General features: G+C 45.2%; 1 long non-coding RNA gene across 2 annotated transcripts in view; it reads left to right on the top strand.

Moving 5' to 3' along the window:
• The window catches only part of LOC125117674 (uncharacterized), a 39,047-nt gene that overhangs the window by 11,924 nt on the left and 9,862 nt on the right, over positions 1-17,261 (top strand). Inside the window, exons 2-3 of one of the 2 annotated variants that reach the window (XR_007132685.1) lie at positions 6,894-7,037; positions 11,840-11,938. This is a non-coding gene — a long non-coding RNA (uncharacterized LOC125117674). Of the gene's footprint in view, positions 1-6,758; positions 7,038-11,839; positions 11,939-17,261 lie in introns of those variants that run through there. The other variant, XR_007132684.1, reaches the window with a different exon arrangement.

Raw genomic sequence — 17,261 nt, forward strand, 5'->3', positions numbered from 1 at the left:
GGCCTCGCTCAGTGGGTTAAGGATCCGGTGTTGCCGTGAGCTGTAGTGTGGGCCAACAGCTACAACTCCGATTTGACCCCTAGCCTGGGAACCTCTATATGCCGCAGGTATGGTCCTAGAAAGACAAAAAAAAAAAAAAAAGAAGGAGTTATTATGTCATTCAAGTAGAAAGATGACAAAATGATAGACTCATAAGTATGGGATATGATTAGTTTTAATGGTTCTTGTTTTTCTGAGCTATTCTGCATGTCTCAGTATAACTTGGAATTTTTCCCTTAAAGGATGTCACAAGAAATGCTAATTAAATTTAATAGAATTATTTAGATATGATTTATAAATACTTAATAAATTAGAAGTGGAAATAAGCCGACAGAAATGTTGAAACAGACAGCCTTCTGAAATAAATTTTCTCTGCTTTCATGGATTATATTAAGTCTGCCTGTGATAACTTCATAAGAAGGAATGTTTTTGTAGCTGCTGATTCATTTCTTCCTGGCAGACAGAGTTCCAACAAAGTTGAAATATTACTGTTAATCTCTTTTTATTTAGATGTGTGCTGGAATAGCACTTGGAGGCTCCATGGATATAAACCAGTACTTCTGGGTTACTGTGAAGAGAGCATTTATTTACTTGAACCAAATTATCTTCTAGTGGGGGCCAAGAAAGTTCAAATTTTTTTTTTTTTTTTTTTTTTTAAGGCTGCACCCGTTGCACATGGAGGTTCCCAGGCTAGGGGTTGAATCAGAGCTGCAACTGCTGGCCTACACCACAGCCACAGCAACACCAGATTTGAGCCGCGTCTGTGACCTACACCGTAGCTCACAGCAACGCCGGATCCTTAACCTACTGAGCAAGGCCAGGGATCAAACCTGCATTCTCATGGATACTAGTCAGGTTTGTTACCACTGAGCCACAATGGGAACTCAGAAAGTTGAATTCTTGAAGACTAAACTGCGTATCAGTTGGCTTTCTTTTTCTTTCTTTTTTTAATCTTTTTAAGCCTGCACCCACCGCATACGAAGTTTCCCAGGCTAGGGGTCGAATCAGAGCTGCAGCTGTCGGCCTACACCACAGCCACAGGAATGTGGGATCTGAGAGGGCAACACCGGATCCTTAACCCGTTGAGCGAGGCCAGGGATCCAACCCTCATCCTCATGGATACTAGTACAGTTCGGGCCACGGCGGGAACTCCAGTTGGCTTCTTTTTGAAGAGGCTTCTGTTTTAGCTTGGAGTCTTACAAATGACAATGATTTCCCAAAGCAATAAGCAAAATACCATTATTAGTTTGCTAGGCCTCTTGTAACAAGTCCCAGAAAGAGAAACGTGCTGTCTCCCAAGTGGAGTTCCCGAGTGGCGGGGTGGCCCGGCCGGAAGGTGCTCAGGAAGGATCCAGCCCTGGCCCCTCTCCTGACTTTTCCTAGATCCTTGCTCGTGGCAGCATAACTCCAGTTAATACAGGCACGTCCCTGTGCGCATGTGTCTGTGTCCAAATTCCTCTTTTTATAAGGACCCACTGGGTCAGGGCTCACCCTTAGGACTCGTCCTGATTTGCTCATCTACACAATAAGGTCACGTGCGTGGGGCTGGGGGTTGGCACTTCAGCACCTTTGTGGGGGCGGGGTGTGTGCACAATTCAAACTGTAACACATACTTTTAAGCCAGTGTCAATATTTGAAGACAAGGGGTATATAGTTTCCTTTCGATGGCTGCACCTGCAGCATATGCAAGTTCTTGGGCCAGGGGTCAAATCAGAGCTGCACATGAGGCCTATACCACAGATTGTGACAACACCGGATCCTTAACCCACTGAGCGAGGCCAGGGATCAAACCCATCTCTTCATGGACACTATGTCAGGTTCTTAATCCATGGAGCCACAGTGGGAACTCCTCTTGGGTAAATTCTAAAGCGGCAGCTCACACGGGGTGGGGGGGGAGCAGATGGAAGAGGTTCCCTGGCAGACCTCAGGCTCCCTTCCTGGCTCCCACTAGATTCTTCTTGCTTGGCCCCACCCAAGAATGTCACCACTCACTGCACCAATGTGGAGATTTATTTGATCAGATCATCAGAATTCAAGTCAATGTAGAGTAAGTCATGAAAATCTTAGAGCGGGGACCCTACTTCAGGGCTCACCTTCCCCTCTCTCTCTCTTTTTTTTAACAAATGCACCCGCAGCATGTGGAAGTTTCTAGGCTAGAGGTTGAATTGGAGCTGCAGCTATAGGCCTATACCACAGCCACAGCAACGTGGGATCACAGCCACATCTGTGACATACACCACAGCTCATGGCAATGTTGGATCCTTAACCCACTGAGTGTGGCCAGGGATTGAACCCGTGTCCTCACAAACACTATGTTGGGTTCTTAACCCACTGAGCCACCATGGGAACTCCTAGCCTTCTCCTCCTGGATGTCTCTCACTATTATATTTCTACATATTGAAAGTGGTTTAACAGCATTAAAATACTAGTCCTTGGCCTCGAAAAAGTAAAGACCTTAGATAGGCTTTCTCAGCATTTGGCCTGAATTGAACCGTTTTCCAGAGATGTGTGCTTCCCGTGGCCTCTGCGTGGCCTCCTTCTTGGAGTCTTTACTTTTGTAAGTTCCTGCATGTTTTTGCCATCTCCCTGGCTGCGTTGTCAGGCGAGCAGCAAGGAAACTTGCTCGTCCAAGTTCAGGAATGTGTACTTACCTTTGAAAGACCTTAGTTACCCCCAGCGCCCTGTGGAGGGTGAGCGTTTTTCTTCCAATGCTGTGGATGACAAAATTTATAATTCTCATAGACAGCTAGTTTCTCGTGCAGAAGGGAGGGACCTGATGCCTATGGAGAAGGCGCCTATGCTGTGTATGGCAGGCGATCAGGACAGCGTGGCAGAGGGACAGACACAGACAATCTAGAAATAGGCCCACTGCCAATAGGCCAAACTTATTTTTAACAAAAGTGCAAAAGGAACGCAATAGCTTTTTCCAAGAATGATGTTTGCACATTTGGACATCTGAAAGCAAAAAAGAAAGGAAAAAAAAAAAAAAGAAAAAAGAAGTTGAAAGAACTTCAACCTATACTTCACACCTTATGCAGAAATTAACTCAAAATGGGTCATGGACTTAAATGAAAACTGTAAAATAATGACATTTTTGAAAAAAAGAAAAACCAAAGGAGAATATTAGCATGATCCATTAAAAAAAAAAGTTGATAAATTAGATCTTATCAAAGTACAAAACTTTTGTGCTGCAAATGACGCAGTTAAGATGAAGAAAATACAATCTACAGGCTGGAAGGAAATACTTGCAAACCACATATTCAACAAGGACTAGTGTTGAACATATGTAAAGAACTCTCAGAATTCAACAAGAAAGAGACAGATAAAACAGTTAGAAAATGGGCCCCCAAAGGAATAGGCATTTCACTGAAGAGAATGTTCAAGTGACAAATAAACACAGGAAAAGATGTGAATATCGCTATGCAAAGTAAGATCACAATGACACATCACTGCATACCTGTGAGAAGAGCTAAACGACAAAATCGTGTCACCAAATGCCAGCGAGGATGCAGAGACTCACTAGATCACTCATCCACTGCTGCCAGGAATGCAAAATGGTAAAGCCACTCCGGGAATAGTTCCGCAGTTTCTTACCAAGAGAAACATGAAAAGGCCTGACCTGGCAAGGACAGCTTTGATCCTTGATACCAGAGACATGGAGACTTATACAAAAACCTGTGCCTGAATGTTCTTAGCAGCTTTGTCTGAAATACTCCTGAACTGGAAACCTCCTCCATAGCTTTCATTGATGGAACGGTTAAGCAAAGCACAGAGCCTTCACACCGTGGAGAGCCACGTGGAACTCTTGATGCAGTGAGTCTCCAAGAATTACGCTGAGTGCAGAAGCCAAGCTCAGCAGGTTATGTATGCACCACGTGATGGTGTTTATACAGCAGTCTTGACATGACAAAATTATAGTGACAGAGAAAAGATTAGTGGAGGAGTTAATGAGGCGGTGACGGGGTAGCCATAAAAGGGGCAGCAGGAGAGAGCTTGGTCGTGGAACATTCTGGATTGCGACCATATCAGAAGTTGGGATATTGTCCTTTATTTGTGCAAGATGTTACCACTGAGGAAATTGGGATACGTGTACCTGGGATCTCTCTGTACACTTTTAATTTTTTAATTTTATTTGTTATTTATTTATTTTTAAAATTTTTTAATGAAAAAAATTTTGTTATAGTTGATTTACAATGTTCTCTCAATTTCTGCTTTACAGCAAAGGGACCCAGTCATACATATTCTATATACGTTTTTTTTTCTTTTTTTAGGGCTGCACCCGCGGCACACGGAGGTTCCCAGACCAGGGGTCCAATCCGAGGCTGCAGCTGCTGGCCTACGCCACAGCCACAGCCATGCCAGATCTGAGCTGTGTCTGTGACCTACACCTCAGCTCAAGGCAATGCTGGATCCTTAACCCACTGAGTGGGGCCAGGGATGGAACCCGCATCCTCGTGGATAATAGTGAGGTTTGTTACCACTGAGCCACAACGGGAACTCCTCTATGTACTTTTTGGAAACTGTGTGTGAACCTACAGTGATCTCAAATTATCTTACATTTAAAATTTTAGTTTAAAAAGTAACTTCAAGTTGTTATTACATGCAAAATTAACAATGTGAGCTACTTCCTAACACCTCCTCTCTCCAGCTGGGCCCATGGTTTATCCTTTTCCCCAGCTATCTTTCAAGGATGAAAGTTCCAGAGCATGAAGGCACCTAAGATCCTCCAGGGAGTGTTCTGAGCTCCAGCCCTGACCTGGGCCCCACACCATCTGTTTCCACTTCCTGTTGTGCCAAGACTCAGATGGGGGCGATCCGTGCCATGGTAGCTACTGTAGAATCTTTCTTAGAAGCTCAAAAACTCTGCATTAGCTGGGATCAGCGTAGTATGTTTGTCAGTAACCAAACATCTCCGGAGAGAACACCAGCAGGAAATGTGGGTGGAAGAAAGGTCAGATGGTCAGGCCAAGCCGGAGAGATTTAGAGGCTCTGCCTGAAGCGCGGGCCACCCTCCTGACACTATAGTTCAGCTACCTGGCACCTTGCACCTAAAAACTGAAACTGTTTGGCATATCTTAGCCATGAAAGGCACACCAGCATTTGAGCAGCATCACAACCCGAGACTGAAACTGACCAAGGAAACTGAGTCAGGGACCAAGAAATCAGGAAGTCCACGTGCCCCGCCTGATAATTGGATGTGTGCTCTAGGGTGATGGGGCCGCTGGACGGAACGCGTAGCCTCCTGCCTTTCTGGCAGGACATCTGCAGCAGCAGTGTCTAATTTCTTCTCCCTCTGGATCCAGGTTTGCCGCCCTGGCCTAAAAAACACATGGAAATCTTTGTGTGTTGGGCAGGGCTGATGGTGTCCTGGCATTCTTTAGACCACGGAAGTTACCGAAGGCTATAAAAGTCGTGGTGAGACTAGGAAAGAAGATATTTACAAAATCTCTCAAGATTTCCAAAACTCTCAAGATATTTCCAAACTCTCCAACTCCACAGGACAAAAGGTCTTAAGTTAGTTATAACAACTTGTTAGCTCAGTCTCTCTCTCTTTTTTTTTTTTTTTTGTCTTTTTAGGGCCATACCCCTGGCATATGGAGGTTCCCAGGCTAGAGGTTGAATCGGAGCTGTAGCTGCCAAACTACACCACAGCCACAGCAACGCCTAATCCAAGCCGCTTCTGTGACTTACACCATAGCTCACAGCAAAGCCGGATCCTTAACCCACTGAGTGAGGCCAGGGATCGAACCTGCATCCTCATGGATCCCAGTCAGATTGGTTTCTGCTGAGCCACAACGGGAACTCCCAGCTTAGTCTCATTTTTGAAGAAGACATTAGCATTAGTGTTTATTCCATGGGCAAAATTCCTTCCAAAACAAATAGTCTAGCCTTGCAATCCGAGTTGGCCTGGTTCAAGATCAGAGCTGCCTCTGAGGTCAGGAGGCGGTCCAGGTCCCAGCCTCCGTGTCACACCACGTCCCATATAACAGTTGCCTCCACCTCTACCATCCCCACCTGATGGCATCCTCCACCATCCTCCTATGACGTTGCCCCAGCCCCACCATCCCATAGAACAGGGCCCCCCACCATCCCCACACGACAGCTCCCCCCATCATCCTTATATGACATTTCCCCCTCAGCCCCAAATGACAGCACCCCTTCCCGATATCCCCAGATGACATTTCTTTGAGTGGCATCACCTGCCTGGTGACCATTCGTGAGTCTCCTGTTTGCACTTTTTTGTGTCTACACTGAATGATAAACAAGATTCCAGGAATAGGATGATTAGGAAAAATTATGTTCTGTGGTGATTATTTGTCATTTGTGGGGTTTTTTTTCTTCCCATCAGTCTGGTTAGAGGTTTTGTTTTGTTTTGTTTTCCTTAGAGCAGCACACACAGCATACAGAGGTTCCCAGGCTAGGGGTCAAATCAGAGCTACAGCTGCCGGCCTACACCACAGCCCCAGCAACACTGGGTCCAAGCCGCATCTGTGACCTACACTGCAGCCCACAGCAACACTAGATCCTTAACCCACTGGGCGAGGCCAGGAATCGAACCCGCAACCTCATGGTTACGAGTCAGATTCATTTCCACTGCGCCACGACGGGAGCTCCCTGGTTAGAGGTTGATCATCGATTTTCCTGTGCTTCTCAAAGAACTAGGCTTTATTTATTTTTTATTTTTATTTTTATTTTTTTGACTTTGCCTGTGGCATGTGGAAGTTCCGGGGCCAGGGATCAAACCTGAGCCTTCCAGTTTCCTGTGGTGTCCTCTCCGACATGTGGTCTGATGACTCCTCAAAGGCCACCCTCACAGACCTGCGGCGCTTTCTCCCTGATTGTCTCTCCCACAGACTCCAGCTTCCTTAACCCTGAGAGCCTCATCTCCATCTGCACGCTTGCAGGGGTCATTCCTGTTTCGAGCCCAGAGACACACGTCTGTGTCTGAGGAAGAAAAAAGGCCGTCCGTCCAAACCAGAAGAAAAGTCTGAAAGAAGGTGGGTACGAGCTGCCCTGCAGTCCTGGTCATATCCTGTCCCCGAGGCCCCCAGCTCTCGGGCCGTGGCGCTGGCGGAGGCGGCAGCAGATGTCTCTGTGCCTGCTTGGACATCAGCACAGCAGACTCACGTACCTGTCCAATTATATTCTTAGGAAAAAATCTGCAGAAAAAAAAATTGGCAAGCTCAGATACAATGTATTTGTAGATAAGACTTTGATAACTGTTGCTGAATTGCCCTCCAGAAAGATTTTTCCAATTTATTTTCCCACCGGTCATGAGAGAGTTCCCCCGCCTTTTCAGTGGTGGTCCATACTGGCGATAATCCTTCTATGTCCTGTTCAGTCTTACGTGATAACTGCTAGCTCATTGTTGGAATTCACATCTTTTGATTAGCAGTGAAGATGAACCCACATCCTCATGGACACTATGTCGGGGTCTTAAACCACTGAGCCACGACTGGAACTCCAATGGCTCGTTTTAAATACAGTCACATTCTGAGGTCCTGACTGAGGCATGGGGTGTAGGAAGTCAACATATGAATCTAGTCCTCTTTTTTTTTTTTTTGGTCTTTTTGCTATTTCTTGGGCTGCTCCCGCGGCATATGGAAGTTCCCAGGCTAGGGGTCGAATCGGAGCTGTAGCCACCAGCCTACGCCAGAGCCACAGCAACTCGGGATCCGAGCCGCGTCTGCAACCTACACCACAGCTCACGGCAACGCCAGATCGTTAACCCACTGAGCAAGGGCAGGGACCGAACCCGCAACCTCATGGTTCCTAGTCGGATTCGTTAACCACTGCGCCATGACAGGAACTCCTGAATCTAGTCCTCTTTTATTTTTGTCTTTTTAGGGCCACACCTGCGGCATATGGAAGTTCCCAGGCTAGGGGTGGCATCAGAGCTATAGCTGCCGGCCTACACCACAGGCACAGCTACACCAGATCCGAGCTGCATCTGCAACCTCCACTGCAGCTTGTGGCAACATTGGATCCTTAACCCACTGAGGCCAGAGATCGAACCTGCCTCCTCATGGATACTAGTCGGGTTCTTAACCCACCAAGCCATAAGGGAATGCCTTCGTAGAGCCTTTTCATCTTGATTGTTCATGACACTGATTTCTTTTTCCTTCTGCTACTTATATCAGGTTAATTTGGAATTGGTTTTAATCCAAGAAAAATTTGTTTCCCTTTAGCCATTAGGGATTGAGGACTTATGATGGCCTGGTGCTATGCTAGGGTGCTGATAAACACTAATTTACTTAAGCCACACAACAACCAATTTTAGAAGACCTTCTGGTCTTTCATATGAGAAAGGACAAGTTTCCAGGTAACAGTTAATTGTTCCAGTTCACACAACAAGTAAATGGGAAACTGGGATTAAAATCAAGGTTTATCTGTCATCAGATCATTACTCAAAATCATCGTTCCGACAGTTTAGATGGGGATAGGATTCCGTTGCTGTAGCTTTCCCAAATGGTTTTTCTGCCAGTTGCCCTAGAGCTGTGTATTGTTATGTTTGTTTATTTGTTTTACTGAATCTGCCTGAGTATCAAAAGCTTAAATTTTATTTTGTGGAATTTCTAGTCAATCCAGCCTGTTCTTGCCAGTTATCATATAAACATGATAAATTCAATTGAATGGACCAGGAGAGAATTCTGATATTTAAATAAGGTTCTTAAAAGAAAGTTCTTATTTTATAAAGTTAGCAATTGAATCTTGCCAAATTAATAACTCTCCTTTTCCTGACAATAATTCCGTATAAAATGGTTATTCAAACTGAAACTTTGAAATCAGTTGGTCTGCTGTTTTGAATCCCTTTAAAAAAGCCATATGCTAGATCAGAATTTGCTAAGGAGGTTATTGAACTTGGAGTGTGTGCTCATATTTTTGGATTCAAAGCAGTTTCAAAATGCTGGGTATAGAGTGCATTAAAAAAGGTGGCAGGGAGTTCCCGTCGTGGCGCAGTGGTTAATGAATCCGACTAGGAACCATGAGGTTGCAGGTTCAGTCCCTGGCCTTGCTCAGTGGGTTAACGATCCGGCGTTGCCGTGAGCTGTGGTGTAGGTTGCAGACGCGGCTCGGATCCCGAGTTGCTGTGGCTCTGGCGTAGGCTGGCAGCTACAGCTCCAATTCGACCCCTGGCCTGGGAACCTTCATATGCCGCGGCAGCAGCCCAAGAAATGGCAAAAAGACAAAAAAAAAAAAAAAAGGTGGCAGCAGGAGTTCCTGTTGTGGCTCAGCAGGTTAAGAACCTGACAGAGTGTCTGTGAGGATGCAGGTTCGGCCTTGCTCAGTGGGTTAAGGATCCGGCATTGCACTGAGCTGTGGCCTAGGTTGCAGCTGTGGCTCAGAGCCAGTGTCTCAGTGGCAGTGGCGTAGGCTGGCAGCTGCAGCTCCGATTTGACTCCTAGCCTGGGAAATTCCATTGCCCCAGGTGTGGCCCTAAAAAGAAAAAAGAAGTGGGAGCAGAAAGATGGTGTGGACGCGCCTCTGGCGTCCACTCCGTGCTGCGCACCCAGGGGACTGGGCTGCAGCCTGGGAGGCACTGGGTCAGGCAGAGCTGGGAGACCTTTCAGCGTTGCCCCTTCTTATACCACCTTACAGCACAATTACCCTCCGGGCAAAATGGGAGTCAGAGAAATTTGCCTTGAAGAATTTCGTAAGAATCCATGATAATGCAGGTAAATCGGGGAGCGCAGTGCCTGACAGCAAATGGCAATTCTGCTGTGGAACTACTGAAGCGAGTGTGCTGTTCTCAGCATTCATTTATGTGTTTGAGAATCCGAGGTCTCCTCTGATGGTAAAATGCATGATTCATAGGCTAATGTATTTTTTTTGTCTTTTTGCTATTTCTTGGGCCGCTCCAGCGGCATATGGAAGTTCCCAGGCTAGGGGTTGTATCGGAGCTGGAGCCACCGGCCTACGCCAGAGCCACAGCAACGCAGGATCCGAGCTGCGTCTGCAACCTTCACCACAGCTCACAGCAACGCCGGATCCCCAACCCACTGAGCAAGGACAGGGATTGAACCTGCAACCTCATGGTTCCTAGTCGGATTCGTTAACCACTGCGCCACAACAGGAACTCCGGCTAATGTATTTGGGGCATGGTGCCCCATTTTCACATAAGTGACCTGTGAGAGGGGGTCTCCATGTAGGAGACCCCTGCTTGAGCCATGTTGCCTGGCGCGCGTGGCGGGTGAAGAGATCTGCCAGTTTCTGAGAGCACCCTGCCTTCCTCCGAGGGGGGGGGTCTCAAGATGCTGAGTTTTATCCTCGCTGAAAGATGTTTTGTTTCGTCCCATGAGCTATAGTTTGACAGACCTTTTTCACGGAGTCCTTCATTCCCAAACTATTTCTTGAGCACCCACCGCGTCCAAATATCTTTGAAAGACACAAGGACCATGGGACACGTGACCACTTTTCAAGGACAGCTATTCTAGCAGAGGAGGTGAGAAGCCAACAGACAGCTTCGGGATGAGGCAGGGCAGGCCCAGTCCCAGAACAGGTGAGATGGACAGGCTGTCATCTTGGTCGTGATGTGTATGATGCAGGTTAGTGCAGGTAAGCGTGAGCTGCAGGTGCACTGTTGCCTTTTCCTGTTTGTTCTGCCTGCCTTGGAAGAGAGGGGGTGGTATATGCACGGGGCTCACGGTGGTCTTAAAGTTAGGGTATGTTAAAGAATGTTCCACTGGCTTCCTAAGCCCGAAGCGGTGTGATAATGGAAAACATGGCAGTGCCAGTCACGGAGGCTTTTTTGACAAGCTTCCCGCCGGGTCCTTTCTGTGAGTATGAGTCTGTTATTGCAGCCATAACAAATTCCTGCAAACTAAGTGGCTTAAAATGACAAACATGTATTATCTCACAGTTCTGGAGACAGAAGTCTAAAATGGGTCTCGCTGGGTGAAAATCAAGGTGTCGCGGAGTCACGGTGCAGATGGACATGGGAGAAGGGTCTGTTCAGGAATATTAATGGGGGCCGATGTCTGGGAAAGTCATAAGTGGAACTTTCCAACACAAACCTGGAGAAAGAGCCGTGTTCCTGCACCAGTGCTGTGTCTACCCCACCTGGTCATGGTGGTTCGTCGTGAATAATTGTCAGTTGTGAATAATTGGTCAAGCTGGCAGTTTTAGAACTTGGGGATGTTGTGTGTTTTTGGCAGTTAACATTGCATAGGGCTGGAAGGTGAGAGGCTGTGGGGTCAGAGGCCAAGGTCAGAGCAATTTTGAGCAACTTTCCACAAGATATGACCTCCTTGTTTTGAAAACGTGGACAGCTCTCCTACCTCCCTGGCTGGCAGAGGAAGCTGAATTCCTTGTTTTTATTGAGTGTGTGCCTCATCGTTGGCCCTAGAAAAGTGTGAGCTAATCTGCGACTTCTCTACACGATGAACACAATGAAAACATTCTCACAGGGCGTTAGGGGAGGGTACATGGCATCACTGGTACAAAAATGACTTGCTGCCTGTGAAATTCTGCGTACGCAACCGTTCTGGTTTTCCAGAAAGCTGTCACGGTCCCAAGGCTCCTTGCTGTCAGAGGCAGCTTGGAGGGGAAGAGGGGGCCTCGGTGCCAAATGCACAGACCCTCTGAAGGTCCCTCTGTCCCCTGGCCCCTCTGAACATGCCATTCCCACAGGCATTTCCCGACTTCTCTGAGAAACAGTATTATTTTCTCAAAAGGGCCTTTCATTTCATCTCACCCTGAATATCTAATTACACGATTTTCTTGCTGCCTTCCCAACTGCGGGGGGGGGGGGGGTGGGGGGCACTGCTCAGCAAGGCTAATTAGCTTCTCTTACCTCCAGTCTTCACACGCACCCTGAGAGCCGCTGTCTCTGCCCCTGGATCCTGTCCCCATGTCCCAGTCTGGGAACCTCAAGCCGCGTTAGCATCTGGCCAGAGGGGTAAGGAGACTTAGCCTCTTCTGTGAATCTAATCATGTAGTCACATGTAAAGCAACTGGAAAAATAGCTTACAGGTTTAATTTCTGTTTTTATTAAAACACATAAAAGCAAGTCAGACAGAAGTAAGTCAGACAGTGGAAATGAATCTGACTAGTATCCATGAGGACGCAGGTTCGATCCCTGGCCTCACTCAGTGGGTTAAGGATCCAGTGTTGCCGTGAGCTGTGGTGTAGGTCACAGATGTGGCTCAGATCCCGTGTTGCTGTGACTGTGGTGTAGGCTGGTGGCTACAGCTCCAATTCGACCCCTGGTCTGGGAACCTCCATATGCTGTGGGTGCAGCCCTAAAAGAAAAGATAAAAAAACTAGTAAGTCAAGAGAAGTAAACCAGACAAAGACACATACTGTATGCTCTCATTTTAAAATCTTTAAAAAAAAAATCTTAACCACCGCCCCCCCCCCCGACCTTAAGGATTGGTGGTTGCCAGAGACAGGGAGTTGGCAGGTAGTCAAATGAGTGGAGACGGTCAAAAGGTGCAAACCCCCAGTTATAACCTACGTCCCCCGGTTGTGGGATGGAACGTGCAGGATGGCGAGTCTTAACGACACTCTATCGCGTGTCTGAAAATTGCTCACAGACTGGATCTTGGACGTCTCATCATAAGAAGAAAAAATCTGTGTCTATGTGAGGTGATGGATGCTAACCAGACTTAACTGCCGTGGTTATTTTACCATATATACAAATCTCCAGTCATTCACTGTGTCGTGCACCTGAAACGAATAGAATGTCACATGTCAATTACTTCTCAATAAATTAACTTCTATCGTAAAAAATTAAAACACTTAATATTGCAAAAGGGAGTTCTGTTTTTCTGTTTCTCTTCCTCTCTCTCTCTTTTTGCTTTTTACGGCTGCACCAGGCTAGGGGTCAAATTGGAGCTGCAGCTGCCAGCTTAAGCCACAGACATAGCAATGTCTGTGACCGACACCACAGCTCATGGTGATGACGGATCCTTAACCCACTGATCGAGGCCAGGGATCCAACCCACATCCTCATTGATACTAGTTGGGTTCGTTACCACTGAGCCACAGTGGTATCTCCCTTCTGTTTCTCTTTATACTTGCCTGTCTCCATAAAAAGAAATGTTGAGACGGTGTATAAAGAGAACTGTCAGCACTACAAAATAATTAAAAACTAGATAGGGAAACAAAAATCGTCGAGGAGAAAGCAAACGACAAGCAAGAGGAAAATAAATCGCTGAAATTCAACTGCTAGTGGCCATGATGAAGAGGAAACTGGCAGACACACAGCCCTGGTTGTTAGAAAGTTTTTCAGTGGGAAACGCTCGTCCAGCACTGATTTGAAAGAAGTTCCCTGGGTGGAACCTTGTGGAAGTGGCTCTGATGACACATAAAGCATCACTCTCGACTTGTCCTGTCAACTGCCATTGACAATAGGCAGTCACGTGCTTTGTTGGTCTTTATGCCTGCCTGGCTTCCTGAGCTGCCCCCTAAGACAGGGTCCAATGTTAGCAAGCATTTAGGATAAGTGTTCTTTCTCTTCTATTCGAAATGCCATGAGACACGGGGGTTCCTCGGTGCATCAGTGGCCCACACAAGACGCTGATAGACAAGCACAAGCCTAGTAAACCAAACAGGCAGGACCAGGAAACTTCCAAAGGGCTGAAGGACAGCAGGCTTGCTGCATATCTAGGCCTGCAGCGGGCTAACTCCTGCAGGATGCTGGACACGGCACAACCCAAGAGGCAGAGCTTGGAGCCCACCAGACTCCCCACAGCTCCAGCCCCTCCATGCAAGGAGGCAGAAAGTAGCAGTACAGCCCCGTGGGCTGAGGGAGGACAGAGGCTGTACCACTGGGATCCGTGGTCAGTAAGGGGGGCTGGGTCTGGGATCCCTGCCGTGAACCCTGAGGATAGCACCCCCAAAGCAGCAGGAGATGAGATGGACGACTGGGTGGGGGACCCCAGAAAGAGAACCGCAGGTGAGGGAAAGAAAGAATAAAATGAAATAAAATCTCAAAACAAAAACTGAAAATGAGATGATACTAAAAATCAAAGCACCTGAAGCTTCATGTCTGAAGCTAAGAAAGACAATAAAATCAATACTCAATATAAGGACTCATAGATAAAAATATAAAACATTAAAAATAAGGAATTACGAAATAGATCTGTCATAAAAACTATTTAAAAATTAGAAATATAAGGAAATAAAAGTATAGCACTGACATTACAATAAAAAAGAAACAGGAAAGATAAACTCTTGCAGTTCTTGCTGTGGTGTAGTGGGTTAAGAATCTGACTGTAGCAGCTTGGGTCACTGCAGAGGTACAGGTTTGATCCCAGCCCAGCACAGTGGATTAAAGGATCCAGCATTGCTGAAGCTGAGTCTTGGATTTAATCCATGGCCTGGGAACTTCTGTATGCCATGGGTGAGCCAGAAGGAAGGAAGGGGGAGGGGGAGGAAGGAAGGCAGGCAGACACTAGACTAGATATAGCTGAAGACCAAATGGTGAAATCAAATGCTATCATTTCTCCAGGATCTAGCAGAGAGCAGAGATTAAAGAGATTAAAACAATCAACAAGAGGTCCCAGGAGCAGATTGTGGATTTCAAAAAAATGGGAATGGAGAGAACAGAAGCAAATCTACCCTGAATATAAAAAAACTGAGAAAGCTTAGATAAAAAAACTGGAGAAATACATAAGTTCTCAGATCAGAAGCGCTGTAAGCATTGAGCAGCCTGAACGATCCTGAACCCATGCTGTGACACCTGGCACAGGAGCTTCAGGTGTCATGGGTAAACAGAATGGCTAAAAGCTACCAGAGAGAGGCGAAAAGACAGTGTACAGCAGGTGTCAGCCAAATTGCAGAAGACTTCCGGGAAAAACAGGTTGGAGGCACTGGAGCAATAATTGCAAAGTGGCAAAAAGAACACATATCAATGACCCGGAACCCTATGCCATAAGGCTAGTGACCAGGATGCAGTCAGGAGGAAGACATTCCAGACACCCGAGGACTATTCCAGTCTCCCACCCACAGACACTCACTAAAGAATCGTGAAAAGCTGTAGATCAGTGAGAAGAAAGGTGAACTCAGACAGAAGTCACAGTATCAAGACCAAGGGTGAGGGTGGGACTTGTATATGTTAATTATTGATTGTACATATATATAATGTATACACTAACAATTTTTGTTAAAAGGATAAATTAAAAATCTAGATAAAGGAGTTCTCCTTGTGGCGCAGTGGTTAACAAATCCGACTAGGCACCATGAGGTTGCAGGTTCGATCCCTGGCCTTGCTCAGTGGGTTAATGATACGGCGTGGCTGTGAGCTGTGGTGTAGGTCACAGACTGAGAATCCCGAGGCTTCGATCCCGTGTTGCTGTGGCTCTGACGTAGGCCAGTGGCTACAGCTCCGATTCGACCCCTAGCCTGGGAACCTCCATATGCCGCAGGTGCGTCCCTGGAAAAGATAAAAACACACACAAAAAAGAAAAAAAAATCTAGATAAAATAACTGCATTGGGTGTGTGATGTTCAACTCTTGTTTACAAGAGGCTGTGTTCTTCTAGGTGCAGAGGGAAGAATGGTAATACTAAATGAGAGTTAAATTATATGTATGTTAAACTATATGTAAATATATATACATATATTGTGAATTAAGGATGTGTTATATATGTAAGAATATATTGCAAATACATTATAGTATATATTAAGTAAGCATAACTACCAACAGACTATTGTGTGTGCTTAAAAACCGTTAAGACAGGGGAAAGAATATACAAAATATTTACTGTGGAAAAGAGGCACAAAGGAAGTTTTAAAAAGAAAAGCAAAAATTAAAAAATGAAAACGAAAGATAAGATTAGTAAATAAGTCAAATACATTACCTATAATAATAAATATGATGACTAAATCTACTAACAGATGGAAATGATCAGACTGAATTTTTAAATAACAAAAATGAGCTGTGTTGTATGTGAATATGGCATATCTTAAGTAACATGAAAATGTTGAAAATAACAGTTAAATATACAAATATTAGCCAAAAGAAAGTAATGTTAATATAAAAATAGAATTTGAGATGAAAAGTATTGAAAGGGACACACTGAAGGAATGATGAATCATGTTGATGTAATAGTCATGAACTTGCTGGCACCCAACAACACAGCCTCGACGAAAAGCAGGAGAAGTGGGCCAAGGTTCCGGCGCTGCCGTGAGCGGTGGTGTGGGTCGCAGACGCGGCTCGGGCCCGCGTTGCCGTGGCTCTGGCGCAGGACGCCGGCTACAGCTCTGATTGGACCCCTAGCCTGGGAACCTCCTGGGAGCGGCCCTAGAAAAGGCAAAAAGACAAATAAATAAATAAAAGTAAAAGGAGAATTGTACAGAATTAAAGGATGTAACGACAACTTTATATGAAAAAGAATAATCAAGCATACAAACTAGCAATAAAAATAGATTTTAAAAGACTTGTTAATCTTGATTTGATTGTTCTTTATGAAACCCTGTACCAAACACAAATAACCTATAAAATATATTTGAGGTCATATGAATTTTTTTAACTCATGGTGCAATATGCCCCAAAAATCTCAACATATTTTCTAAAAACTGATATAGTCTAGAACCCATTTTCTGACCACAATGGCACAATTTAGTTAGAGCAAAAAATAGAGATAGATTATTCAAAAGAAGCCATATGAATGAAACTTGAAATAATTGAAATAATTCATGACTTAAAGAGAAAATGACAATGCAGTTAACTTGTATGATGTCTCTCAACCAGAACTTAGAAGAAAATTTATATCTGAAATGCATTAATTAAAAAGAGAGGTTTAAAAATAAATTTAGTATAAGATGGATTTTTAAAAACTGGCTAAGGGCATTAAATAAAAATTTTAGAAAAATCTTACTAATAAACATCATTTCAAAAATCTTAAAATGCTAAAAAATGTCAAATTTAGCAGTGTATAAAAATATACCTTATAACTTGTAGGGTTTACTCTGAGGATGGAAAGATGGCTTAACATTGGAAAATATGTTACTGTTCTCTACCACCTTACAATTAAAGAAGAAAAAGTAATCCATAAAATTCAACACTATTTCATCATAAAATCAGTGCAAGGTAGTTAGTTACAAGAGAACTTGGGCTCAGACCTTGTGTTACCGTGGCTGTGGCTGTGGCCAGCAACTGCAGCTCCCATTCAACCCCTGGCCCGAGAACTTCCATATGCTGCCCGCCCCCCCAAAAAAAAGGAACCTGGATGAGGTTAAAGCAAGCTGTACAGTTATCTGGGGAAAAAGAGAAAT

The sequence above is a fragment of the Phacochoerus africanus genome, chromosome 16, assembly GCF_016906955.1.
Source record: "Phacochoerus africanus isolate WHEZ1 chromosome 16, ROS_Pafr_v1, whole genome shotgun sequence".
In the NCBI taxonomy this organism is placed as follows: Eukaryota; Metazoa; Chordata; class Mammalia; order Artiodactyla; family Suidae; genus Phacochoerus; species Phacochoerus africanus.